The sequence below is a fragment of the Pholcus phalangioides genome, unplaced genomic scaffold (assembly GCF_987345545.1).
Source record: "Pholcus phalangioides strain wild (caught in Gottingen) unplaced genomic scaffold, Ppha-v1.0 ptg000008l_1, whole genome shotgun sequence".
Taxonomy (NCBI): domain Eukaryota; kingdom Metazoa; phylum Arthropoda; class Arachnida; order Araneae; family Pholcidae; genus Pholcus; species Pholcus phalangioides.
Window position 1 is genome coordinate 63,599,309 of NW_028301601.1, and position 25,080 is coordinate 63,624,388.

Sequence of the window (25,080 nt, forward strand, 5' to 3'; positions counted from 1 at the left end):
CTTATAGTGTACGCATATTCCTATACTCTCTACTCCGTAGGAAAAGAAAAAACGTCGTCTCTCTTCTTCTGTTATGAAACTTTAAAAAAAAAAGCTGACTCAGCCCACTGGCAGCTAACAGGTTGGGAGGGGGTGGAAAACACGTTCTTATGTGAAGCATCGTTACAAACGTGTTTAGGCTCGGCATTGCCGAAATAAGAGGGTTTTAAGGAGGCGAGATATCTCATCATTGTGTGCCGCCATGAGGGGTAAAGAAGAAAGAGCATCTCATATAATAATGACCATTCGACTTGAAAGTTAAACAGGAAGCTTTCTTGTGATTTTGTCGATGAAACAGCGTCCACGAAATGCAAAGGGCAAGGGGATGCGCAGTTATCAGTGATAAATAATATCAGATAGCAATATTCTTCAATCTTAGAACCTCCTCAACGATGGTGGGAACATCTATTCATAGCATTCAACAACTATGATCTGAACTTCAAACAAAGCATTTAACGATGGTCATCTGCACTCCGAACAAATCATGTAATAATGTTTATCTGTGAGCTCCATGCAATTCATTTATTAACAACGTGGTTTGAACATTCAAATGAATATGACAGTGATAAAACAATACTTTTGGCAACATTGGTTTGTACTTTTACTGCGTTTGACAAAGTCAGTCAATAATTTTACGGCGTTTTAGAACGATCATCTGTATCTCAACTCAGTGCGCTTGACAACGATCGTAATAATATCGAAACATGCACTTGCCAACAATGATCTGAATTTCAAAAAATGCACCAGCAACAAGGATCTGAATTATACAAAATTCACTTGGCAACCATGATCTGAAATTCAAAATATACACTTGGCAAAAATGATTTGAATTTAAACAAAACGCACTTGCCAATAATAATTGACAAGTGTATTTTTTGGCCTCTGAATTCGAAAGAACACACTTGTGTGTCAACAGTTGAATAAATTTAACAAGAATGGTCTTTCTCTTCTTTGACCACCTAAAACATCATTTCATCATCATAAATGCAACTTTCTGCCTCTAAAACCCGAAGACGGGAGTTTTGTCAGCATATTTATAGTAAGAAAAATTAGCAATATTGGCATCTACCTAGTGTGATGCGTGATACGTATGTTTTTTTAGAAGATGCTACCCGTCTACTTTCTTCACTGGCGGTCAGTCACAATGTTGGGAAAAAATGAATTTTTAGAAATTTCGTGTCCGCCTGTTGCTAAAGATGCAAATTTTTGACAGCAGAGTAGTTACAGATATAGTGATAGTGACACAGATAAAGTGGTATCTCGCGACCGAGAGCAACAGGCCTACAAACGGTACAAATATCCAATTATTGCACTTCACTTCTGAAATGTAGATGGCAGTACTGAAAAATTAGACAACACTAGATACGCTGTTACAGACTGTTAGCCACACACACTTACACTTCCAGCACAACTAACAAAGTAATAAATTGCCCATGACGATAGACCAGAGTTGTGCTCTGTTTGAAAGAAAAGGAAGAAGAGTTACAGATATGTAACCTAAAAAAACTTCATGGAACACTTTCAACATGAACGTTTACTGTGTCAAAAAAAAACTTGGGGTATTTCATGTGTATTATTTGAAAACATGTCGATTTGCATGACAGTGGAAGTAACAAAATCGTGGCAACGATCGATTCGATCGAGGGGAGAGCACAGAAAGGGGGAAAAATAGATTACCATAATGATTTGGGTTAATGGTTGCGCGGAGGGTTAATTGCAGATAGAAGAAAAAGAGACGAATTAATGCGAAATTATTGGTTGACGTGGTGATGACCGATCATCGACCATTTCACTCCCAATATTATCATTTTTTTTCATTATTATTAGCATTAGCATTATTTCACTTATGCTTTGACTTATCTTTGCCCATCAACCATTAGAAAGATCACGGAATCTTTTCCAAATCTAATTTGGAGCAGATTTTTATACAGTGTGATCCCATAATTACCCCTCTCCTTGCCGCATTCCACGGGAGGATCGTTGATCTCCTAGAGGCCTTACTTCCCACTAGAAAAATTATCCAAATAACGTACAGAACCCCGATACGTTATTAAGGTTGCAAGTGGGTGTGCAGTTATCAAAATAAAAAAAAATTACTTTTCATTCGGACGCATTGTCCTAAAAATCCTATTTTGCCATATCTCCACGTTTCCAAAAATTCCACGTTTCCAAAGGCATTATTTGGCGAGATATTGAAATTCAAAAATCGGAGCAGAATTGGGGGATAAAAAACTGCATAAACTTGCTTCATTCCCCCTTTTCATGTTGTTTTTTAACGATTTTGAATTCAAATATCTCAGCGAATATTACACTTAGAAACGTGGAATTTTTTTAGGTGGGGCTCTGGAGAAAGGGCAGCCACTTTCTAATTGAGTAAAGGATGAAAGTTAATTAGGGACACGATGTCCGGATAAAAATTTAATATTTGTTACAAAAGGTTATATAGTTATTAAAAGAAATACACGATGTATCTAAGTTTTACATGTTATTTGGATACTTTTTCTAACGGGAAGTATGCCTCTAGGATCAACGGTTAGCCAGTAAAATGGGGGAATTATGAAATCACCCTGTATGCATATAAGAATTGTACTATAGCGTCCATATCGAGGATCTCACTTCTCCAACATCGAAATGCAATAAATGTTTCAGAAAATCCAGGATGATTTTTGGCACAGAATTGAATAAAATTGTTTCAAAACGAAACTGCAATTTTCATTAACGTTTTTCATAACGTGTTATTTGTTAGGAGGGAATTTATGCAAATGCGTTAGAAGGGGCAATTTATTGTTTTTCTTCGTAGGATCACCCAATATTTTACGAGACAAATCAATTTATCCCATATTATCCAGCTTTTGGGATTTGGATACGCGCTTGTTGGTAGTTTAAAGTTAGAATAATCAGCGTTTCTCTCATGCAATTTGATTCTGTCTGCCGGAAAGACCGTTTACAAAACGTTGCGGTTTTTTTTTTTTCATCTTCCTTCTTGTTCCTCAAAGGGTGGAATAATTACTTTATTGCAATTTTAACCGTATGGGATGAGGAGTGTACGACACAGTGAGCGATGAAAAGCATTTATCTTTTGAGAAATACAAAATAAAATAATCCAAATAAAATAGTTGAAGTCATTTTTCACATTTCAGCAGCCTTCAAAAATGGAGATTCCCAACCCAATACAAGCACGCCAACACAGCGATAAGTCGCCAAAATATTGTAATTTTACGTCTTTACTATCTCGGTGAATATTGCATTCGTAAATATGGAATTTTATGCCAATGACTATTATGAGCTGGTTCTACGTTGGAAGTTTTTTTTAATACACGCAGACTTTCTAAAAAGTAAATTTTTTTTATGCATACGATCCTTCAAAAAAATTACGTCACGTTAACCATTTCATCGGCAATCCCGAGATATCTCGTCAAACTTGATCTGCTTTATTTCTGTCACCCCGAAATATTTCATTTTCTAAGAACGCAATGAAGTTGTTTTTACAATGAGAGCCCTTCACACGGACGCGGGTCCGGAAGAAGTTTTAACTATTGGTACATACGGAGCCTTTCAGACGATGCGGAATGCGCCCGCATCTTCGAAGTGTTCGTGCGGATCCGTATGGCGTCCGCATGCGTCGAAACCAAAGTGCTGAATCCGCATCCGCACATACAGGTTTTGTACATTAAGTTATATGGAGCTATTCACACGACGCGGGTCCGGGTGGAATTCGCCCGCATCTTCGGTCACTTTTAAAGATGACTTTGCATGGATTTGTTTTTTAATTATTTGCCATAAAGGCTCATCAAAATATGATGTACCGACATACGTCTATCCCTCCGTTTCCTTCTGAGATAAAGGAGATATAGCAACTTTAACTGCCTTTTGTCCATATTTCACAATTTTATACGATAAAACTTTCCAACAACGGCCACTGACGGGACCATGGAAATGTAGGCGCTATTGGAAAGTGGCCGTTATTGGGAATGAAATTTTATTTCTTAAAAAAAAGGGACCGCTATAAAAATGTTGATCTATATAATAACACGTAAAATTATAAGCCGTTCTGTAATCCATTTTACGATAATTATATTTAATTGACTAAATACTTAAATAATTTTTAAATTTAATTTAAAAAATTTAATTTTTTGTTCCCTTTAAATTTTTTAAATTATGACGAATATAAATATTTAAAAAAATTATTTTAAATGTATATATTTTAATATATATAGTTTTATGTTTTTAAGTTTATATGTATTTTAATATTATAGTTATATAACTTTTAAAACTAAATACTTTTATTAAACAACGTTATCCACGTACGGCGTTCACTCGGGACCCGATTAAGACGTTTGAAGGTCCTGAGCACTTGAATAGTTTTGGTGCCCTACCCCCGCAAATACGTGCTCGTGTGAAAGGGGCCGTTCAAGTATTACGTCATCATCGATGGGGGGGGTTCCGATTTTCTGACTTTTGATGGCAAGGGGGAGGGGGGGGATAATGCTTACGTCAGCAACCACCATTTATGAAAATATGAGTTAGGATTCAGAGGGGCAGAACTGATGACGAAATTTTGCTGACAAGGGGGGGTGGGGGTCAGCGTTTTGCTGACTTTTGCTGCCGGGAGGGGTCAAAAATGGCTAAAAATTTGCTTACGTAATACTTGAACGGCCCCAAAGGGCGTGCGAATCCGAACCAGCGTTCGCATCTGCACCCACATCCGCTCCGTGTGAGAAAGTGGGCCTAAAACATGTTTTCCTTCCCCCTCCTCCAATCAATCAACTGACAGTGAGTAGAGTCAGCTCTTGTTTAAGGTTAGATAAGAAGAAGGAGCGAGAAAAATAGAAAGAGAAATATACACTCACACAGTGTATAAACAATAAAAAAATATTTTTTCCCCCAAACAACAGTATTTATCTTCCTAGAAAGCCGCAACACATGGCAAGTGTTTTTGTATCATAGTCAAGGAAATAAAAGCGATGGGTGGAGTAAATTTTCCTGTTGGGGCGAAAAGGAAATTATTTTCTCGCAATCGGAAAAAAAATTCTTCTGAAAATACGTAACAATTTGGGAAGGTTTTGCTATTCCAAATGTGGCAGTTATAATTCGGATCAGGAAAATTTGAAAAACTGCTTAAAGGTTTAAGAAAACGCATGTCATTTGAGAACTTTTTGTAACTGGAAGTATACTTCCAAAGCCAATGGTTGCAGGGACAGTCCTATGAACGAAAAATTCGAAACACCCTTTATAGTGAAACATATATAAGGTGCATAGCTTAGTCCCCATTGCCGCAAATTACTGGCAAACCGTTGTTCCTAGAAGCATATTTCCAGTTATAAAATAACGTGTAGATTTGAGATAAGACATTCCTATTGCAAGGAATTGTATAGTTATTGAAATCGGAAAAATTAATTTTTATATGGACCCATTGTACTAAAAAAACCAATTGGAAAGTTGTTGCCTCGCCTCTCCTGAGGCCAACAAAAAACCCCTATGCTTCCAAGTGATGCTTCCATGCTTCCACCGATACAGTGAGCTGAAATTTTAGTTACTTGCTGAAAGTAGCTGAATGATAAGGGATTTTCCACAAATCTATATTTTGATTATTTGCAGTCATTTCATAACAACCACCTCTCTAATGCCCCAGCAATGTTGACGTGACTAGAAACTATGTTGATTATAACTAGCGCGTCCTGTGATCGTTTTTACGTCGTTGTAGACTGTGCAATGACGTCAGCGGCAGCCACTTCTAACAACTCTTGTGATAATTAATCAAATAAACCTTCTTGTAGTTATGTTATTGTACTTTTTGTTGTTCCAGCGTGACGTCGAAACCTTCATGCGTTTTTCGCGATTTTCACCCTCTCAAATACAAATACAAATACAACGCCACAACAGACAAAATGCCCAACGAGGTGGCTGAGAAAAAGATGCCCATAAAAATATGGATGTCATATATTTCTAAAAAAAATATAGCAACCCAATTAAAAATGCAATTAACAAAAATTATAATCAATATATACACACATAACCACTCTCAACGTGGTTTGCGACACCATGTTCCACTGCAATTTCGTTCCTCTTGATGCCTACTAACAACTCTCCGAGTTTGTCGGTCCATTAACAGAATAATCCTGTATATTCTAGAAATCCATATTTTTTTTATGAGCATAATTTTTAAGCCACCCCGTTGGGCATTTTGTCTGTTGTGGCCTTTGTAATTGTACATTTTTTTTTACATTCACAATTTGGGAACCCTAGAACAACTCAATGGTTTTGCAAATGTAATTTAGAATCTCGTCTCCAGACAAAAGATGAATCGAACAGCCAAAATATGTAAACGATATTACTACGAGTCAATAAAGTAATGACGTCAATAATAATAATTACTGTAGTAGCAGCACAGCAAACACATACACACGGCGTTGCCGCTAAACCGGATCATTAAACGCCGTGTGTTTATTTTCGCGTTGCCACAAAAATAAACTACAGTAATACGTCGGTTCATTGAGCAACAGCAAGAAGAGAAAGAAAAAAAGGCGTTAAAAAATAACACGGGAAAGCTTTTCTCTCACCCACTAAAATCAGTCTCCGACGTCTATTTCTTTGAGCCAAAAATAAATTATATATTGCTATTATATTAACTTTGTGAACGTGTGTGTGTTGTATTCCGTGCTGCGCGTTCGTTTCTCCTTATCCGTAAATTCTATAAAATGGCAGTCCGTTATGTTTAATCAACCTACGAAATTATCAAATATTTATGCCCCCCCCCCCCGTACAGTTTCATATTTCTTTCCTTGCCCAAATTCATGGTACGGCCAATGTCCGAAGTGCCAGAATCGTTTCTTTTGAAAAAAAAAATGGAACATCGAAAAAAACTGCAAGAGCGCTTCTTGAAATGTTCGTGTTGAAAGCCCAATTTTTTGGCTGTAATTTTCATTTCCAATTCCTTTTGATGGAAGAGTTGATGGACAAATTTTTGCCCAAGAAACGACCACCGAATAAGGCAAATATACGGAAAATACGAAATTCCTAATGCATTTCGGTACACAGTGGGTATCGTCTTTAGAGGAAGAATATATAACCGCGCTAATCACGCTGACCGAGGAAACCACTTGGGTTGAACAAAAAATCTTAACTCTCGATTGCTCTGCGGAAAAAAAGTACGCCTGTTCACTTCAAATGGTCAGAATGAAGGTGAGCGCCTGCGTGTTAAGACTAATGCCCCGCGCTGATTGGGTGGGCTGCGAAATGGAGCTACCCGATTGGTCTAATCGAATTTTCTTAGAATTCCCGCTTTTTATTTTGTGTTTATTGAAGCTTTTTTCATTATTTTTAATTGAGTTCGACTCACTGTGCTTAATTTCTTTCATAGAGGATTAGCATAAACGAATGACTTGATTTTAAAAATTCGTATTTTCAAAACTATTGCACATATGGGGTCATTCAAGTATTACGTGAGCATCGGGGGGGGGGGTCCGGATTTGCTGAATTTTGATGACAAGGGGGGAGGGGGGGTTGAAGGTCGCTTACGTCATTGACCACCCCTTTTTGAAAATATGAAATAGTCTAAACTGCTGACGAAATTTTGCTGATAGGGGGAGGGGGGGGGGTCAGTGTTTTGCTGACGGGGGGGGGGGGGCTCAAAAATGGCTGGAAATCTGCTTACGTTATACTTTTAATGACCCCTAATATAATCAGTGATGCTCAAACACAAAGGAAAACATTCCAGGTTTTTCAGTTACATACGTTACAAACTTTTCGTTGAATGACAAATATCTAATCTGTCATCAAGTTCATTCCACACATTTTGCAGTTTTACGCAATCAAGCAGTACTGATGCGTTTTTCTAAAGTAATAACGAGGTTCTACTTTATATTTGTATTTATTGTATTTCTCTTCTCTTGTCCATCTGTATAATTGGACAATGCTTGCTTGTTCAGACATTTATAAATGAATAAAATAAATTTAAATAAAAGAAAATTTTGGCTAACATGTCAATATGCACGCTCACTCGGTGTTATTTTGTGAGTCCCGAAAACATGTATCATTGTCATTATTTTGCGTCGCGTAGTAATAATGCATTTCTATCGCGCGAGCAATGTGCCTTAGGGTACGTCCATAGTGCACCGCTTCCCGCTTCTCGCTTTATTGCTTAAACCGCGGCAGTTGTAGAAGGCGAGATGATCTTGCGCGATTCTAGCTGGTGGTGGTTATAGTGCACCGCTCGCGGGAGAGTCTGCCTGCATGGGCAGTTGGCATCATGGAGCTATCACGTGGGGATCTATTGTGTGTGTTTTTGTTGACAACAAAAAATATTTATTATAAAATTAAACATGAAAGAATGACGAATGTACATGAAATTAATAGGACTCGCCTTGAAGTTGCAATGGGTTTAGTGTAATCGCTAATTATAGTAAATTAATTAATTGATGATAAATCAGCGATTTCGCTTTTAGTGCCACAACAAATTTTCGATTAGAAAAACGAAAATTAATCGTTACAAAATTCCGTTTGATTTAGTTTTATCGTTAATTAGTTTATATTAATGATAAAACTAAATCATGATCGATAATTAACTAATCAACTAATAACGATAAAACTGAACTGGCCGATAATTAACTAATTAACGGCAAAATCCGTTGGATTTCGTTTTATCGTTAATTAGTTTATTAACGATAAAACTAAATCATGATCAATAATTAGTAACGATAAAACGAAATCCAACGGTATTTTGATTAATTAACGATATCGTTTTCTTTACGTCAACTAATTAACGATTAGTATTAACAATAATTAGGCGTCATAAAAACTTCGTTGGATTTAGTATGATAATTAATGATCCTTAATTAATTAATGATTTCGCTTATTATGTCATAACTAATTAAAGATTAGTATTAGCAACAATTATCCATCACAAAAACTCCGTTGGATTCAGTATAATCGTTAATTAACCTTAATTAATAATTAACCAACGATATTGCTTTTATTATGTCATCTAGTTAACGATTAGTGTTAATAATTAATCGTCACAAAAACTCCAATTGGATTCACTATAATTGGTAATTTTCTTTAATTACTTAATGATTAACGATTTCGCTTTTATTATGTCATAATTAATCAACGATTAGTAATAACGATAATTGATCGTTACAAAAACTCCGTCGATTTACTATTCCATTATAAAACGAACACTTAGAGGAAAGTATCCGTTCAAAACTGCAAGCGGTGAGCCGGTCAAGCGAGAAAAAGAAATAATAATTCATTCTGGTTAAAGCGGGTAAAAGCAGTTTGAGCCGGTAAAAGCAGGTAGGCGGGCGCACTATGGCCGCCCCAATGAGTTTTCACGATCTTTTTTCAGCCGCGATAAAGCGAGTAGCGAGAAGCGGTTCACTATGGACGTACCCTTACGTGGTCCCTTTGGAGAACGTGCCACGCTACGAAAATATGCATCGGAATCGATGAAAGAAATTGAATTTACAAAAAAATGCGATCGATGAATGCAAATTATTTTTCTTGTTGTTCTTCTTCTTCCTTCAGTTTGAATTATTTATTATTCTATTTGTAATGTCTTTCCGCGTCCATCGTTTACCATCATTTGCGTGGCTCCGATGCGTCTTCGAATGAAGAATGCAAAGGTGTTATGGATGGGGCGTTGGAATCTAATTTCCCAATGCTGCCAGAGGAAATAAAGAGAGATGCGATTCTCTCTCTCTCTCTTGAACACCTTTTTGTTCCGTGACGTAAATGATGCATGCGTCACACAATTTTGCGTGGATTTAGATTTCCCCCCCCCGCACCCCTCTCATTTGCCGCCAATCTTTGAGCTGATGACCGCCGTCAGTGACATACATTTCTGCCACGTGTCTTCAATTTATTCGAGGGTAAACCCAAACAGAACGATCGCATTCAAGATGAAGACGAACGTCGTGTGTATCGACGGCCGATCCCATTCAATTTAAACGGCGTGGGTGCTCATGATAGATGGAAGACTATGACGTTAATAGATTAAATTCAGACATACTACCATTGCATGAAACTGTACCAAAGTTGTTAGTACAGTATAAACTCTCTTAACGGACACCCCTCACATGCAGTCACCTCTCTTTTACGGCCAAATAATAAAGTCCCGTTTTTATAATTAAAGTATGCATTTCACACCCCTGATTAACGGTCACCATTCTTTTAGAGACGAATTTTTTTGTCCCACCGGTGTCCGCAAAAGAGAGGTTTTACTGTGATAACGACACTGGGAGGTACCGCAACCGTGTTTTTTTTTTTGTCTTTTAAAGGTAATACAATAAAACCCCTTTTTTGCGAATACTGACGGGGCAAAAAAAAATCACCCGTAGAAGGGGAAGTGGCCGTTAATCAGGAGATTTTAAATTCATACTTTTATTATACAAGGGAAAATTATTATTTGGCCGTAAAAGAGGGGTGACTGTATCCGAGGGGTGTTAGTTAAGAGAGGTTTTACTGTGAACACGATTTTATTTGATTCGTGGCGTGGTTTCCTAAAAAGAAACGAAATATGTAGAGAGTGTTTTTTCCTCCCTCCTTCTAGTTAGGGGTCGTTCAAGTATTACGTCAGTATTTTATTTTATTTATTTACAATAACCCCAGAAGGCATGAAATGCACTTATACTGGAAGAAAAAAAAATAATAGTCAGTACGGGAAGCACTTCGCATACGGAGCCAGGTCGAAATCCCCAATAGTGGAAGCAAATCTTGCGTAGGAGGCACATACAAGTTCTGATGGAAGACTGTTCCATATTCTTGCCACACGGCATCTATATCCTTGGAAAAAACAATCCCTTCTAGCCATTGGTATTCTTATTTGGAAGCGATGCCTACGAAGGTTAACTTGCCTGTCTATGATCTCAAAGAAAGGCTCTCTCGATGGTAGATAAACAATTTGGTGGACTAGTTTGTAGCACATCTTCAGATCTGCAGCGATTCTACGCCATTCCAGTGAGTGTAAACCCAGAAATTTAAGTCTCTGGCAATAAGATAGACCGCTCATGCCAGGTATTCGTTTAGTAAACGACCTCTGCGGCTTTTCGAGGAGCTTTATGTCCTTGATTTTGTAAGGGCTCCATACTTGCGAACAGAACTCCAGAGTCGGGCGAACGTACACACAGAAAGCATATGACAACGTATGCGCATCACACTTACGGTATGCCGTACGTAACATATATGAAATTCTATTAGCTTTGCAGACTATGCCATGATAATGATCAGTGAAATCCAGAATGCGGCTCATTGCAATACCTAAATCCACGCATGTATCCAATTGCTGTAACGTTTCATTACCTAGTAGGTAATATTCAGGATCGGTGCGTCTACCTAAATGCATTGATCCACTTTTTGATGATGAAATAGGTAGCTTATACTGACAACTCCACTGGAAAAGTTGTTGGCATGCAATTCTTAAGCCCCTAGTGTTTTCCACTGGAGAGAATAACTTCACGTCATCAGCGAATTGCAATAGAGAGATGGGTGGCACAGCATGAGTAATATCGTAAGTGTACAAAGTAAATAAGATCGGGCCTAACACCGATCCCTGGACAACTCCGCTTGGCACCTGACATTCTCTAGACATCACGCTGGCTACGCGAACTTGATGAACTCTGTCTGACAGCAGTTCTTGAATTATCCTCACAACTTTATCCGGAATCCCCATGCAAGCTAGCTTCCTCAATAGTAGCAATCTGTCTACTTTATCAAATGCCTTTTGGAAATCGACGTAAATTACATCAATTTCTTGTCCAGAGTCTATAGCACTCTCCCATATATCATGACAAATCAACTGCTGCACTGGTAAGGAGCGGCCAGGAATGAAGCCAAACTGAACTGAGGGGATTAATCCCATATCGTCGGCAAATGGAAGTAAAAAATGATTGACGATGCATCTCTCGAAAATTTTGCCGGATATATCGGTTAACGATATCGGGCGATAATTATTCGGATCTGCCCTGGAGCCTTTATTCTTATAAATTGGACTAATAACTGCAGATTTCCAAGAGCATGGGATAGACCCGTAGTCATAGAAAGCAGAGAAGATGTCGGGTCTGAAAGACGTTTGTAGAAACAACTGGGTATTCCGTCAGGACCCGGAGATGATCGACCAGGAAGAGAAGCAATAATGGCTTTTATCGTCTGAGTGCTGAACATGTCGCGAAAGAAGGGATGATCATTCATAAGGCCTTGATAACGATAGTCGTAACCGGAACAACTGAAATTATATGAACCAGAAAATATGTCCGCAAAAACGTTTGCTTTCTCATAATCTTCCGTTATCGTGGTGCCATTCACAGTTAGCGTTGGTATGTCCCGGGATACACGAAGTCTACTGCGGACGTCTCGGTGGAAAAAGTTCCGATCACGATTTTTACAGAGGTTGAGGAGATGTAAACTCTCTTTCTCTTTGACGTAATTTGCATAGTATCGATGATCCAAGTGATCTGGAAATGTGCCTGGGCCGCTTAAGTGCTCTGGAACTGTGCCACGCATCACTCAAGTGACCCGTAATTATACTGCGGATCACTTAAGTAATCTGGGAATGTACCGCGTGTAACTTCAGTGGTGTAGAGCTGCACTGGGGGCATCTTAAGTGTTCTAAAACTGTGCCACATGTTATTCAAGGGATCTCTAAATGTGCCACGGATCGCTTAAGTGTTCTGGAACTGTGCCATGGGTCACCTGAGCCATCTGTAAATGCGCCGGTTAGTTCAGTTTTACAAAATTAGGTTTAAGAGACCAGGCTACGTCCGAGATAACTCCTTAGGGCCACATTTGGTCCACGGGCCAAGGGTTTTCCGTATATGGCTTAGAGGATGGGTCGCAATGAATTTCTAAAAAAGAAATTTTGACTTCTTAGCCTTCAAATAGCATCATTGAAACTAACAGAAATTGATTATAAAAGCATATAAAGGTATATCATTTTTAGGGGGGAACGAAACCCCCTCCTCCATGCCCCCCCACCGCGTACCTTTCTGATCATACCAATAGGTTAGGAGGTAGGGACTAGAGATGACGAAATTTTGCTGACGGGGGGGGGTCAAAAATGGCTGAAAATTTGCTGACGTAATACTTGAACGTCCCTTATTATTTCGCTGTGTTTTTTCACCATATCAGTCTGCTACATCACAGATATCATAGTGCCATAAACTCTTTGCTACATCGCAGGTGGCACGCATTTTTTATTACATCGCAGGTGTCACGCATTCTTTGTTGCATCGTAGATAGCACGCATTCTTTACTACATCGCAGGTAGCACGCATTCTTCTGCATCGCAGGTGTCACGCATTCTTCTGCATCCACAGGTGTCACGCATTCTTCTGCATCGCAGGTGTCACGCATTCTTCTGCATTGCAGCTAGCACGCATTTTTTGCTACATCGCTGGTGTCACGCATTTTTTGCTACATCGCAGGTGTCACGCATTCTTTACTACATCGCAGGTGGCACGCATTCTTTACTACATCGCAGGTAGCACGCATTCTTTACTACTCGCAGGTAACACGCATTTTTTGCTACATCGCAGGTGTCACGCATTCTTTGTTGCATTGCAGGTGTCACGCAATCTTTACTACATCGCAGGTAGCACGCATTCTTTACTACTCGCAGGTAGCACGCATTTTTTGCTACATCGCAGGTGTCACGCATTCTTTGTTGCATTGCAGGTGTCACGCATTCTTTACTACATCGCAGGTGTCACGCAATCTTTACTACATCGCAGGTGTCACGCATTCTTTACTGCATCACAGATGTCATGCATCAATCAATGCATCAGTGGTGTCATACATTCTTCATTTTGCATTGCATATAATAATATCTCATATGAAACGGAGCTACCAGAACACCATTTATCTGTAGATACACCACAGAAAAAGTCCGCACTTTGAAAATATTTCCAGGATCACGCTTTCCCCTGTGTGTGTGTGTGTAAATATAGTTATTTTCTACTTCCCCTCAGAGTTCTAACGAGGAGTTTCGAACCACTCTCCCAAGATTATTCCACATTCGCTACTTTTGCGCCTCGACAAAATCTCATATTTCAAACAAGTCTCGAGACTTAGACTAACGAGTAAAGTTCCTCGCACTCGAATCCAAATAACAATATCATTATTAAACAAGGGTTGGGATAAACCAGTTCCTTATCGCAAGCGGGAAAAACCTTAAAACAATACACTAATAATAACGCGACTGAGAGAAGTATCCGCCATTTTTAGTCTTTTGAAGGTAATAAACACGATTTTCTGTGATTCGCCGGTGCGTGGACTTCCTAAAAAGAAACAAAATGGAGGGGTTTTTTTTTCCTCTCTCTCTCTCTAAGTTATTATTTCTCTGTGTTTTTCGGCCATTTTTGTTCTCTTTTTTTTAATATATATACTTTATTCTCTCCGGAGAGAACGTGACCCGAAATTCGATGTTGTAATTCCGGATCGTTCTTCCGGAATATATGCCAGGGAGTTTCGACCGAGGTCACGTGATGTAGAGGTGTTTCTTTCTCTTTGATATATTCGTGTACACTTTTTTTTTCAAGTCTCGACACGAAGTCGTGCCGGTCTGTGCCATCTGACGGCAATATTGACAGGGCAATAAAGAAATACTGTCACATGAGTGCTGCTGCATTTATTTCGTAGTCTTGAGTGGACGTGTTAATCGATGTACAGGGTGCCCAATAAATTCGTAAATGGTTTAAAAATTCATTAACATTTAAGGAATTGGTGCATTTGCATGCGGTTTGCGAAAAATTTATTCTCACGAAAGAGTTTTTTATTTTTATTTTGAGGACTGGTTCGAATTTTCGTTGATAGAGGGCACTGCACAACAAAAGCAAATGACAGGATTTCGGACCCGAACCTTTCTTCATTCTCATCTGTGTCCGAAACGTTCGTAAAGAGCTTCAGCTGCGATTCCTGGTTGAGGTAAAGTTACGTCACAATTAAAATCTTGTGTAAGCACCTTGTGGGCATACATGAGGGAACTCCTTCGTGAGTCCCTCTTTCAGCTCTTGAATAACACCTTTCTTGTGGTGGTTGAATAAATAGCTCATGCTCGCTATGGAGAGATTTAATAATACCTTCAAAGCTACCAGTCGTTCTTCCCCATATCTTCGATGACACTGTTAATCCACAAAAAGGATAAAATATTGATCCATGAGTCAAATATGAACGTACATTTGGACACCCATATTTTGCGAGTCCCTAGGTCTTTAGCAAAATTATGGTACGTAACTTGAATCTCAAGTATTTTTGTCCTCCGAGAATTTTTCTTGCACGTTGCAATCGCACAACAACTCACATATTTGTTTATCACTGATTTTCACAAGAATCACAAAATAAAACTATAAAAACACCGCAAGCGCACACTCGTGATACTAAAACAAAACTATAAACGCGGGAGATAGTAAACAATAAGCACAATTAAATTTAAAATAATTCTCTCCAAAGTACAGTAAGCCTGTTTGCTCTGATGTCGTCTACTACAAAGTGCTTTGGCAGTGACGTCACGCAGTAGCTCCGAGACACCACCCATCTGAGCCAAAGCGGCGAGCGCGTGTACAAAGAGATGATAGAGCTCTTACTATATAGCCCTAAGAGCTTGCGCGGGAGTCTAATGCAACACCCTGAGTGACCGCTTGCGAAATGGAGCTACCCGATCGGTCTATTCGAATTTTGTTAAAATTCCTTCTTGCCATGCTTGGGTCTATTACATATGGTATCCAACCCAAGTCGAATCCTCGATCCGCGTGATTATATGTTTTTCCTCTGAAGACGACACGCACTGTGTGTCCAAATGCATTAGGAGTTTTCTATTTTCCGTATAATTGCCTTATCCATTGGCGATTGCTGAGTATTATTGGGCTGCTCTTCCATCTCATAGCATGTTCCTAACGAAGTGTCGCTCTCTTGATTTGGTAACATTTGCATCTTTCTGAAACCATGTCTGGGGTTTCATTTGACCCACGTTGTATTTTTCCGAAACAATGTCTGTCTTTCGATTGAGAATCCACGACATCTTTCAATTTGGCCACAATATAAAATTCCTGGCACGATATCTGCCTCTGAATTTGGCGACCATAGTGTCTTCTCTTGACGAATTACACATGTGTCTAAATTTTTCTGACGCAATGTCTGCTTTCCTATTGAGTCATCACCAAAGATAAATAGCAGCACAATTAACACAGGAAAAAAAATACATGTACAGTGTCATGGCGCAACCTTGCTGAACATCTCTCAAAATATAGAATGGATCGAACTTCTACAGAAGTATTGGATTCCAATCCTAACGCACTAACGAACAGCTGAGATATCTTCGCAAAGATTAACTCTTCAAACAATCCGAAGACTCGTTTGCATGAAGCGTCATCGGTAGAGACTCCAAATTCTGGGAACTTCACTCACTTTAAAACACCCCCGGGGCTGGACGGAAAAGGGTGGCCGAGGAAAGTCAATTTTCCTCTAACGAATTCGAAACTCTCTCCCTCTCTTCATTAGAATAGTACTAAATACGCTTGAGGGCGAGGATCATTCTAGCTTAAGCCCCGTCGATCGGGGGGGGGGGGGGTAAATCCTCGCTCTGTCTCTTTCTTAAATTTGCAGAGTACATCCGGGGCATTTTATCAGTTTCAAAACTGGCCCTCACGACCAATAATTCGACAGTAAACACAGCATTCACCGTCCTTATCCAATTAAAACTTCCCAATTCGATCGACTACAGGCGTTTGTTTGTCGGGGATCATCGTCCAGGTTTTTTTGTGACGCTACTGGCTATTGTGTGTATCGGGATACACATACTGTATATCAGTGGTTCTCAACCTTTGGAAGCCCGCGGCCAGGTATAATTTATTTTTGTAAGTGGAAGGCCCGGTAAAACACATGATTAACGGAACATGAATGGGGAAAATGAAACGGCAGATCAGTCGCGGCCCGGCATAAATGATGTCACGGCCCAGTACCGGGCCGTGGCCCGGCGGTTGAGAAACACTGCTGTATATTAACAAAACTTGAAAAAGCCGGGTCCGTACCCCACCACGCAGTGCAATCCCCAGCTGCACAAAACCGGGTTTTATGGGGGGGGGGACGACCATTAAAACAGTTCACACTCCTGTTTGACATGCACTTGCTATTGCCCGTGACGATAGACCGCAAATTGTGTTCGGTTTGTAAGAAATAAAGCTCGCGCTGTGCTAGCCCAACCTCAAAACCAGTTTTTGCGCGAGTTGAGCTGCGTAGAACTACGGGTGTGGATTTGGATTTACATAGATACGAGTAGTAAAGATATTTAGTGTTGAGTGATTGGTCACAAGGAGCGGCGAAGGTAGCAAATACGTCAGTATTGACGGAACTCTCAGTTAAATTCAAGATGAAGGTCGAACGTCGACTTTTTTCCCCCTTTTGAAATGGCCTTCTACAGTGACGTCACAATCTTCGAGTGGAGAGGCCTTCTTCTATAGGTGGTGTTGCGTCTGGTTCGAGCTCGATCCTGGGCAAGAATATGATTGATAACAAGTAATATCCCTATCGAGCCTCAGACGATCACCGATAGATGACGCCTTCGTTTCCGACCCAACTCGATCGGTAGCAATTAGCTGTACAGCGATATGATCGGATTTGGTGAGTGGTAAAGTAGTGTGGTAATAATTTTGATAAACAGTAACTTTGATGTAAGATATTGTGCGACAGAATAGCATCGATTGTTCGTTTGATAATTTTCGTTGCAGGGCTGTCATTTTCTGCACACGAGGATAAATCAGACCTGAACCTACAGATCCCCCTAACAAGCGTGTCACGGTACTCTTGAACGGTAAAGGCGTTGATGCCTATTTAAACTAGAGTAAAACCTCGTTGAGTCGTCGCTCACGTTATGGAGGAGTAATGACGGCTTAAACGAAGTGCCGTCAGTTCCGATGTGCAATATCGTGAAAATCGTATAAATAAAATTTATTAAAATATCAATTAAAATTACAATATCAATGAAATTTATAGATTACACAAGAAAAAATGAAATGTTTACCTCTTTTGAGATTTCAGTATTTTAAATTATGCAGGGTGTTTCAAAACTCAACGTACAAATAGGACAGTACGTGTACAAGTCAAGTTTCACAACAAGTGCTCAAAGTTCTTAACTGTCACAGTTACGGACGCTTCTCAACGGCGACGCATTGATTGTAGAACCCTTTCAAAAATACCATCGTTTGCAACTGCGACGGAGAGTCTTGCGACGTGGATGGTAAGAACTTTGGTCACTTGTTGTGAAACTTAGCATGTGAATGTGCTTTGTTCGTATGAAGTAAAGAGTTTTTTGGTTTTGTAAATAAAGATTTTTCCCACCCATTATTGGCTTGTCATTTCTGTATCTTCGTTTATCCTCGAGCGGATCAGGTTGGGGTTTCCGGTCATGAATTCCTATGCAATTCTGTTTTCCTTTTGTGTTTTCTACTTCCCCTAAAAATTTGTACGTTGAGTTTTGAACCACCCTGTATAAGTAAAAATACATTGGCACACTTATCAGTAATTCATGATACAAATACAAGGCGAACTCGAACACGGTGCCCAATTTTGACTTAAGGGGGAAGGGGGGGGGCAAAGCCTAGGCAGAGCAAAGCAGACACTGGAGAAACCGCGAGACACCCAGGCTCTGTTGCAAGAAGCAACGTAAGCTCTTCGCCCCCCCCCCCGAAATAATGATGGCTTAAACGGAGTGACGACTTATTAGGGTGACGAGTTAACGAGGTTTTACTGAATATTTATATTTGTTGGTATTTTGATAATTTTAAAATGATACCTTTTTTTCGCAGGGTTCAACACTAATGTTTGAAATTGTTCAACACCAAGTAGAGATTGAGATCTTCAAAATTATGATCTTTTTTCCAAAGGTGCAACGAATGTTGAATACTCTGTGATCCTCGTCCTAAATCACGGAATCACATTTAATCAGCGTTTTGCACAGAAACTATCTAAATTAGCATTGATATCATATATATACGCGGGGCCTTTTCGATCCATTCCAAATCGTTTCACTATAACACCACGCACGAAGCAAACAACTCTCAGTCATCACAACCAGACAAACCATCGAAGTCCGGTAAATCAATTGACATCAAACAAATCCCTCTCTCGCTCTGTGTGTGTGTTATTTGGCTTCAGTAGCCTTTGTGACGTCACTCGCAATGTACCGATGACGAGTAAGGAATTCTGGGAATACTGAAGTGGTACCGAAGTTGCTCACCATTTTACCAGGAGGAAAAATAATACTTAAAGGGAGAAAAGTCCCCTTGAAAAAAAATTGGAAGTAGATAAACGAGGTCCTCCCTTCAATTAAGTCTCGTATCTTTGTCATTATGGACGGCGTGTTATCGTTGTTGCGGGCAATTTTCCTACTTTTAACGCTATATCAATTTACTTTTATATTTTTCAGCATACAGAGAAGTTATTGTGTGTGTGCGGCGCCATTTATCGAAAGACGCAAACAGTCATTTGACTGTAGGGGCCGGCCCCGCCATTACCGTTCTCTCCAGCCATATTCATAAGGAGGTGAATGGAATTCTTTGTGCGTCGTTAATGATTGACGAGTGTTCCTAAAAAAATATGTATATTCAAAATAGTAATGATAACATGAGGAGAAATCTGTGATGGCCAGTCATCACGAAAACCACATAATAATGAGGGAAACCAAATTTATTCTTAACACACACACATTCGGGACGGGATTGAAGTTTTCTCCAGCGTCTGGTGTCTGTTTCTTGAAGGCAATGGCCGACCGACCACACACTCCCCGGCCCTTCGTTAATTTTCTATTCTTCGCGCGTCGTTTCACGAACATTGTGGGAAACACATGTTTAACATTTATTTTTAATGTCTTTTAAATTTCCATTTTCGTGCATATCCTGGGAAGCGCCCCCCCCCCCCATCAGGAGGGGGCGGGGGGTGACGCAAAAATAATAGCGAGGCCTCTTAGCCTCGATTTTTCTCTTATGCGAGCGAGGGCAATCAAAAATTTATAAAATGCAAATCATGAAAATTCAGAAAATGCAAATCATGAAAATTCAGAAAATGCAAATCATGAAAATTCAGAAAATGCAAATCATGAAAATTCAGAAAATGCAAATCATGAAAATTCAGAAAATGCAAATCATGATAATTTAGAAAATTAAAATCATGAAAATTCAGAAAATACAAATCACATGAAAATTCTGAATGAAAGAAATTCCAGATATGGTGAAACTTCAGAATTTGTAAAAGAAATAATCCCGGAATTATTTCTATCAAAATGAAAATGCAAACAATTCTGGAATTATCTCTTTCCAGATAGAAATGAAGATTTACAGAATTTGTAAAAGCAATTATTTTCACTGTAATTGCGGGGCCCCGAAAAGGTGGGCACCGGTGAGACCGCACCTGTCGCACACCCCTAAGGGCGGCTCTGCTGGGAACTGATATGAATTTACGAGTAATAGTATACAGGGTCAAGGAAACAGTTATTTTCCGGATATTATGCTGAGGTGAGCTCGGAAAGAAAAGTCATCACGTCTCCGCCGGGACTCGAACCCAGGCCCTCTTGCATACCGGGCAAGTATGCTACCATCTACACCACTGGAGACACATGAATCTACCTTCCTAATTTCACGCACTGTGTCGTGAGGCGCTGAAGTAGAGGCATTAGTAGCCGCTCTTAACTTCAGGAAATGGTATACAGGGTGTCCTGCGAGTCCTAATTCGGCCTTTATCTAATCAACCTTTTTTCGTAAAGGTATGTTTATATAATTAATTTTTAAAAATACTCCAAATGTGTCACTCTGCACCAGTTTCGAGAATGTAAATACAGTGTTTGTCTTAAAATAAGAAAATATAAATTTTTATACGGTCCCATTGTCTTCAAAAGCCCAATTAAGAAGTTGAAGTCCCCATCGGGACTCGAACCCAGGCCATCTTGCATATCGGGAAAGCATGCTACCATCTACCTACAAGCATGCTTACCGGTATGAAAAAGGGCCTGGGTTCGAGTCCCGGCGGAGACAAGATGACTTTTCTTTCCGAGTTCACCTTAGCATAATACCCGGAAAATTTCTGTTTCCTTGATATCTTCGGCTGAGAAAAAGCTGGCTATCTCTCTCTCTCACTCATTCCTGAGTGACTCTTCAAAGAGTGTATATGTCACCGCTAAAGTGCAGAAATCAGTTATTCTACAGATTATTTATCTAGGTATCAAATCAGTTAATCTGCAGATTAGCTAGGTAATGTGCACATTAACGGCTTTCGAGCTTTAACGGTAACATATATGTTACCTGCACCTCCGTTGACGTGCGGAATCAAGAGTTTCCCGCATTTTACCTAAGTAATGTGCACATTAATCAGTAGGTAATTTGAGAAATCCGAAGGTTTTTAACTGGCTGTTGCGAAGATATATTTCGGAAAGAGAGAAAATTCAATTGCACCTGCGGGGAATCGAACTCACGTCCTTTCACTTCCCGGGTGAACGCCCTAGACCACTAGACTACAGAGGCACAGAATCTCTCGGTCTTTCCTTGGAGCTCGTGTACACTGAAAGGGACCGTACATGGACGGCCGGACCAGACTCAGGCCAAGCTCACAACTGCTGACGCTGGCACCAGATGGCGACTTATACAAGGATGACGTCACTCTCCGCTACCAAACGAATGTTTTTAACAACTGGCTGTTGCGAAGATATGTTTCGGAAAGAGAGAAAATTCAACTGCCCCTGCGGAGACTCGAACCCACGTCCTTTCACTTTCCGGATGAACGCCCTAGACCACTAGACTACAGAGGCACAGAGGTCAGCAGTTGTGAGCTTGGCCTGAGTCTGGTCCGGCCGTCCATGTACGGTCCCTTTCAGTGTACACGAGCTCCAAGGAAAGATTGAGAGATTCTGTGCCTCTGTAGTCTAGTGGTCTAGGGCGTTCACCCGGGAAGTGAAAGGACGTGGGTTCGATTCCCCGCTGGGGCAGTTGAATTTTCTCTCTTTCCGAAATATATCTTCGCAACAGCCAGTTGTTAAAAACCTTCGTATGGCAGCGGAGAGTGACGTCATCCTTGTAATTTGAGAAATGAAACAATTTTCGTCACGTTAACGGATCACCCTAGTTAATCTGCACGATACCTAGATAATCTGTAGAATAACTGTTTCTGCGCTTTAGCGGTGATATACTATATACACATGCGAAGAAGAAACCTAGTAAACACACACTGATGAACAATCTTTAAAGTGCAGTTTTTATCATTATTATTATTAGAAACGAAAAAGACACCTCAAAAACCCCCCAGAAAATGAGGGCGAAATTTCAAGAACTTATGGAGCGCTTCAAATGACTTCGAAAATGTGGACGTCAGGTAACCCTACATCAATACCAAATGGATTTTTCTCCTTTAACCCCGAAAAGACAACGACAACGTCGCTCGCACATACAGGGTGGTGATAAAATAACTTTGCCGATATACGAGCCCCTAGCAATAATCAACGAATATGGATGAGATTTGAAATATTTGATGTTTCAGACTATGCACTCGAGGATAACCAAAAAAAGAACGAAACCCTAGCTTTGCGATTACGGCCACTTTTATGCATTGCAAAATATACAGCGTATCAAAAAAAAAACATAAATGGCGTTCGAGTGGTTTCTATGGCATCACAAATGTAGGTAAAGGACGCAGACAAAGGATATATAAAGATCTCATTAAGGGGTTGGTGCGATAGACGTTCGATCGGGGAAATTCCGTCAAATCTGCGGAACTCCCCGATATAGCATCTGGTACACCAACCCCTTGGCGAAATCTTCTTTCCTTGTCTGCTTCCTGCACCTGCATTTGTGGTAGTACAGAAACCGAAGCTGTATAAAGATCGAGCCGCTTTGACAGAAACCATTCGAACGCCGTTTTATCATTTTGCAGTGCATAAAAGTGGCTGTTGCTGCTTGGTTGAATTTTTTGACATTTTCTTGCGGTGACCGTAACCGTGAGCACTAAGGTTTCGTTTCTCATCTTATTCTTGAGCGCATACAGGGTGTCCTCCAAGTTCTAATGCGGTCTTTATCTCATCAACCACTTGTCGGTCGTAGAGGTATGATTCCGATTCAAAACGTGCTCAAAATTACCCCGTACATATTTTAAGAGTGAGAATACAGTGTGTCGCAAAATAAAAAAACAATATTTCTATACGGTCCCCTTGTTCTCTAACTCCCAGTTCGAAAGTTGTTACCCTGTCCTTCCTGAGCCCAAAAAACAAATTCCATGCTTTTCAGTGCAATATTCGCTGAGATATCTGAATTCATAAATCGGCGAAAATAACAGCAAAAACTAACGAACAACGCTCCTTCCCCTCTTTTATGCTGGCCTTCCCAAATTTTCTCCTATATTTGAATGCGAATATCTCAGAAAATTTTGCACTTAGAAACATAAGATATTTGTTGTTGGGCTCAGGAGAGACAGGGCAACAACTTTCTGATTGTAAGTTAGAGGACGGGGGGAGGGTGACTGTAAAAATGTAGACGTTTTATTTATGACACACTGCATTTCCACTTTCAAAACTGGTACAGAGTAATTTTTAATGCATTTTGAGCACTTTTTAAACTCCAATCAAATCTCTACGACGAACGCTTGATGAGATGAAGGCCGCATAAGCGCTTACAGGACACCCTGCATAAACACCTGCATCTTCAATTTCATTAGCATTCGTTGATTTTTGCTGCCGCTAGAGGGCTCGTATATCGGCAAAGTTATTTTATGACCACCCGGTATATGCGGCAGAGGCTTGAACTGCTACATTCATTCAGTTATTTAGTGCTCTCTAACACTTTTGCGTTTTACGCACCGACAGTGTGTGTGTGGCGACTGCCACCCTCCCCTTATTTTAAAAGCCTATAACACCCCCCCCTCCCCACACTTCCCAGGCGAGATCGTGGGGTTGAATTCACCGAATTATCGATCACTTTAATGAACACGAAAGGAAAAAAGAAAATGAATGGAAGCTTCTTCTCAAAGAAACGTCGTCCACGAAAAAAGAAAGAAATTCCCTTCTTTTAAGAATAATTTGAAAAAAATCATCTCATTACCATATTCGAATTTCATCAAATATCGTTACGGATAATTTGATTGGACTGAAGAAAGCGGCAAATAAGCCATCGCGCCCCCCCCCCGTTTAACGTTACGCCTAACCCTACCGGGGGGGGAGGAAATATACTGCAAATTTTACGATGGGGGGGTCATTCAAGTATTACGTCAGCATCGATGGGGGAGAAGGGGAGGGTTTCGAATTTGCTGACTTTTCGGGACAAGAGGTGGGGGGGGACGTGTTTGAATGATGCTTACGTAATCAACCACCCTTTACAAAAATATGAAATATTCTTATTGGTATGTTATACTTGGTGCGCCAACAACGGGGAAAACTTTTCCCTAGTTTGTGGGCACCTGAACTAACATTCTCCCTATTGTTTAGTTCTCTATAGAGCCACTTTGGTGATCTCTAAACGTTCCGCGGATCTTTTAAGTGATCTGGAAATGTGTCCGAGCCATTTAAGTGCTCTAGAATTGTGTTGCTGGCCACGTAAGTACAGTAAACTTCGATTAACCGTCAATTTCTGTTATCCGTCATCGTCAAAAAAAAAATAAATGGCGTGAGTACCAACAAACAAGCAGACATCTTTAGAATTGTCCACGGATTACTTTCACACCCTTCTGTATAAATTTGGATGTACGATGGCGGAAGTGACTAATCGCCGGTGGCAGAGGAGTTGATGTGACACCGCTACAAACTTATCACTAACCAGTCGCTATGGTGCTGGTCTCAGTCGTGAAAGAGGAGCCCGTGAGTTCGAATGAATGGTTCTTCTTGGTTGGACTGTGACAAAATGGATGGAGACTTTGAAATTTCGAACGACGATGAAATTATTTCTAGTGTGACGACTAGCAACGAAGAAGAAGAAATTGATGACGATGAGAAGGATTAGCTCTTAACCAAAGACCTACAACTAGCCACTCGGACGCAGAAACAATGTTATCGAAATGCATCGATTGGTTCGAAATGCAAGAGGAGAC

The 25,080-nt window shown here is 40.1% G+C and overlaps 1 protein-coding gene and 1 non-coding gene across 2 annotated transcripts in view; one reads left to right on the forward strand and one right to left on the reverse strand.

The window, feature by feature from the left end:
• The window catches only part of LOC149084748 (uncharacterized), an 82,553-nt gene that overhangs the window by 26,608 nt on the left and 30,865 nt on the right, over positions 1-25,080 (reverse strand). The window lies entirely within an intron of this gene.
• Positions 21,924-21,997, forward strand: TRNAP-GGG (transfer RNA proline (anticodon GGG)). The gene has a single exon. It is a non-coding gene; the product is annotated as a tRNA-Pro (tRNA).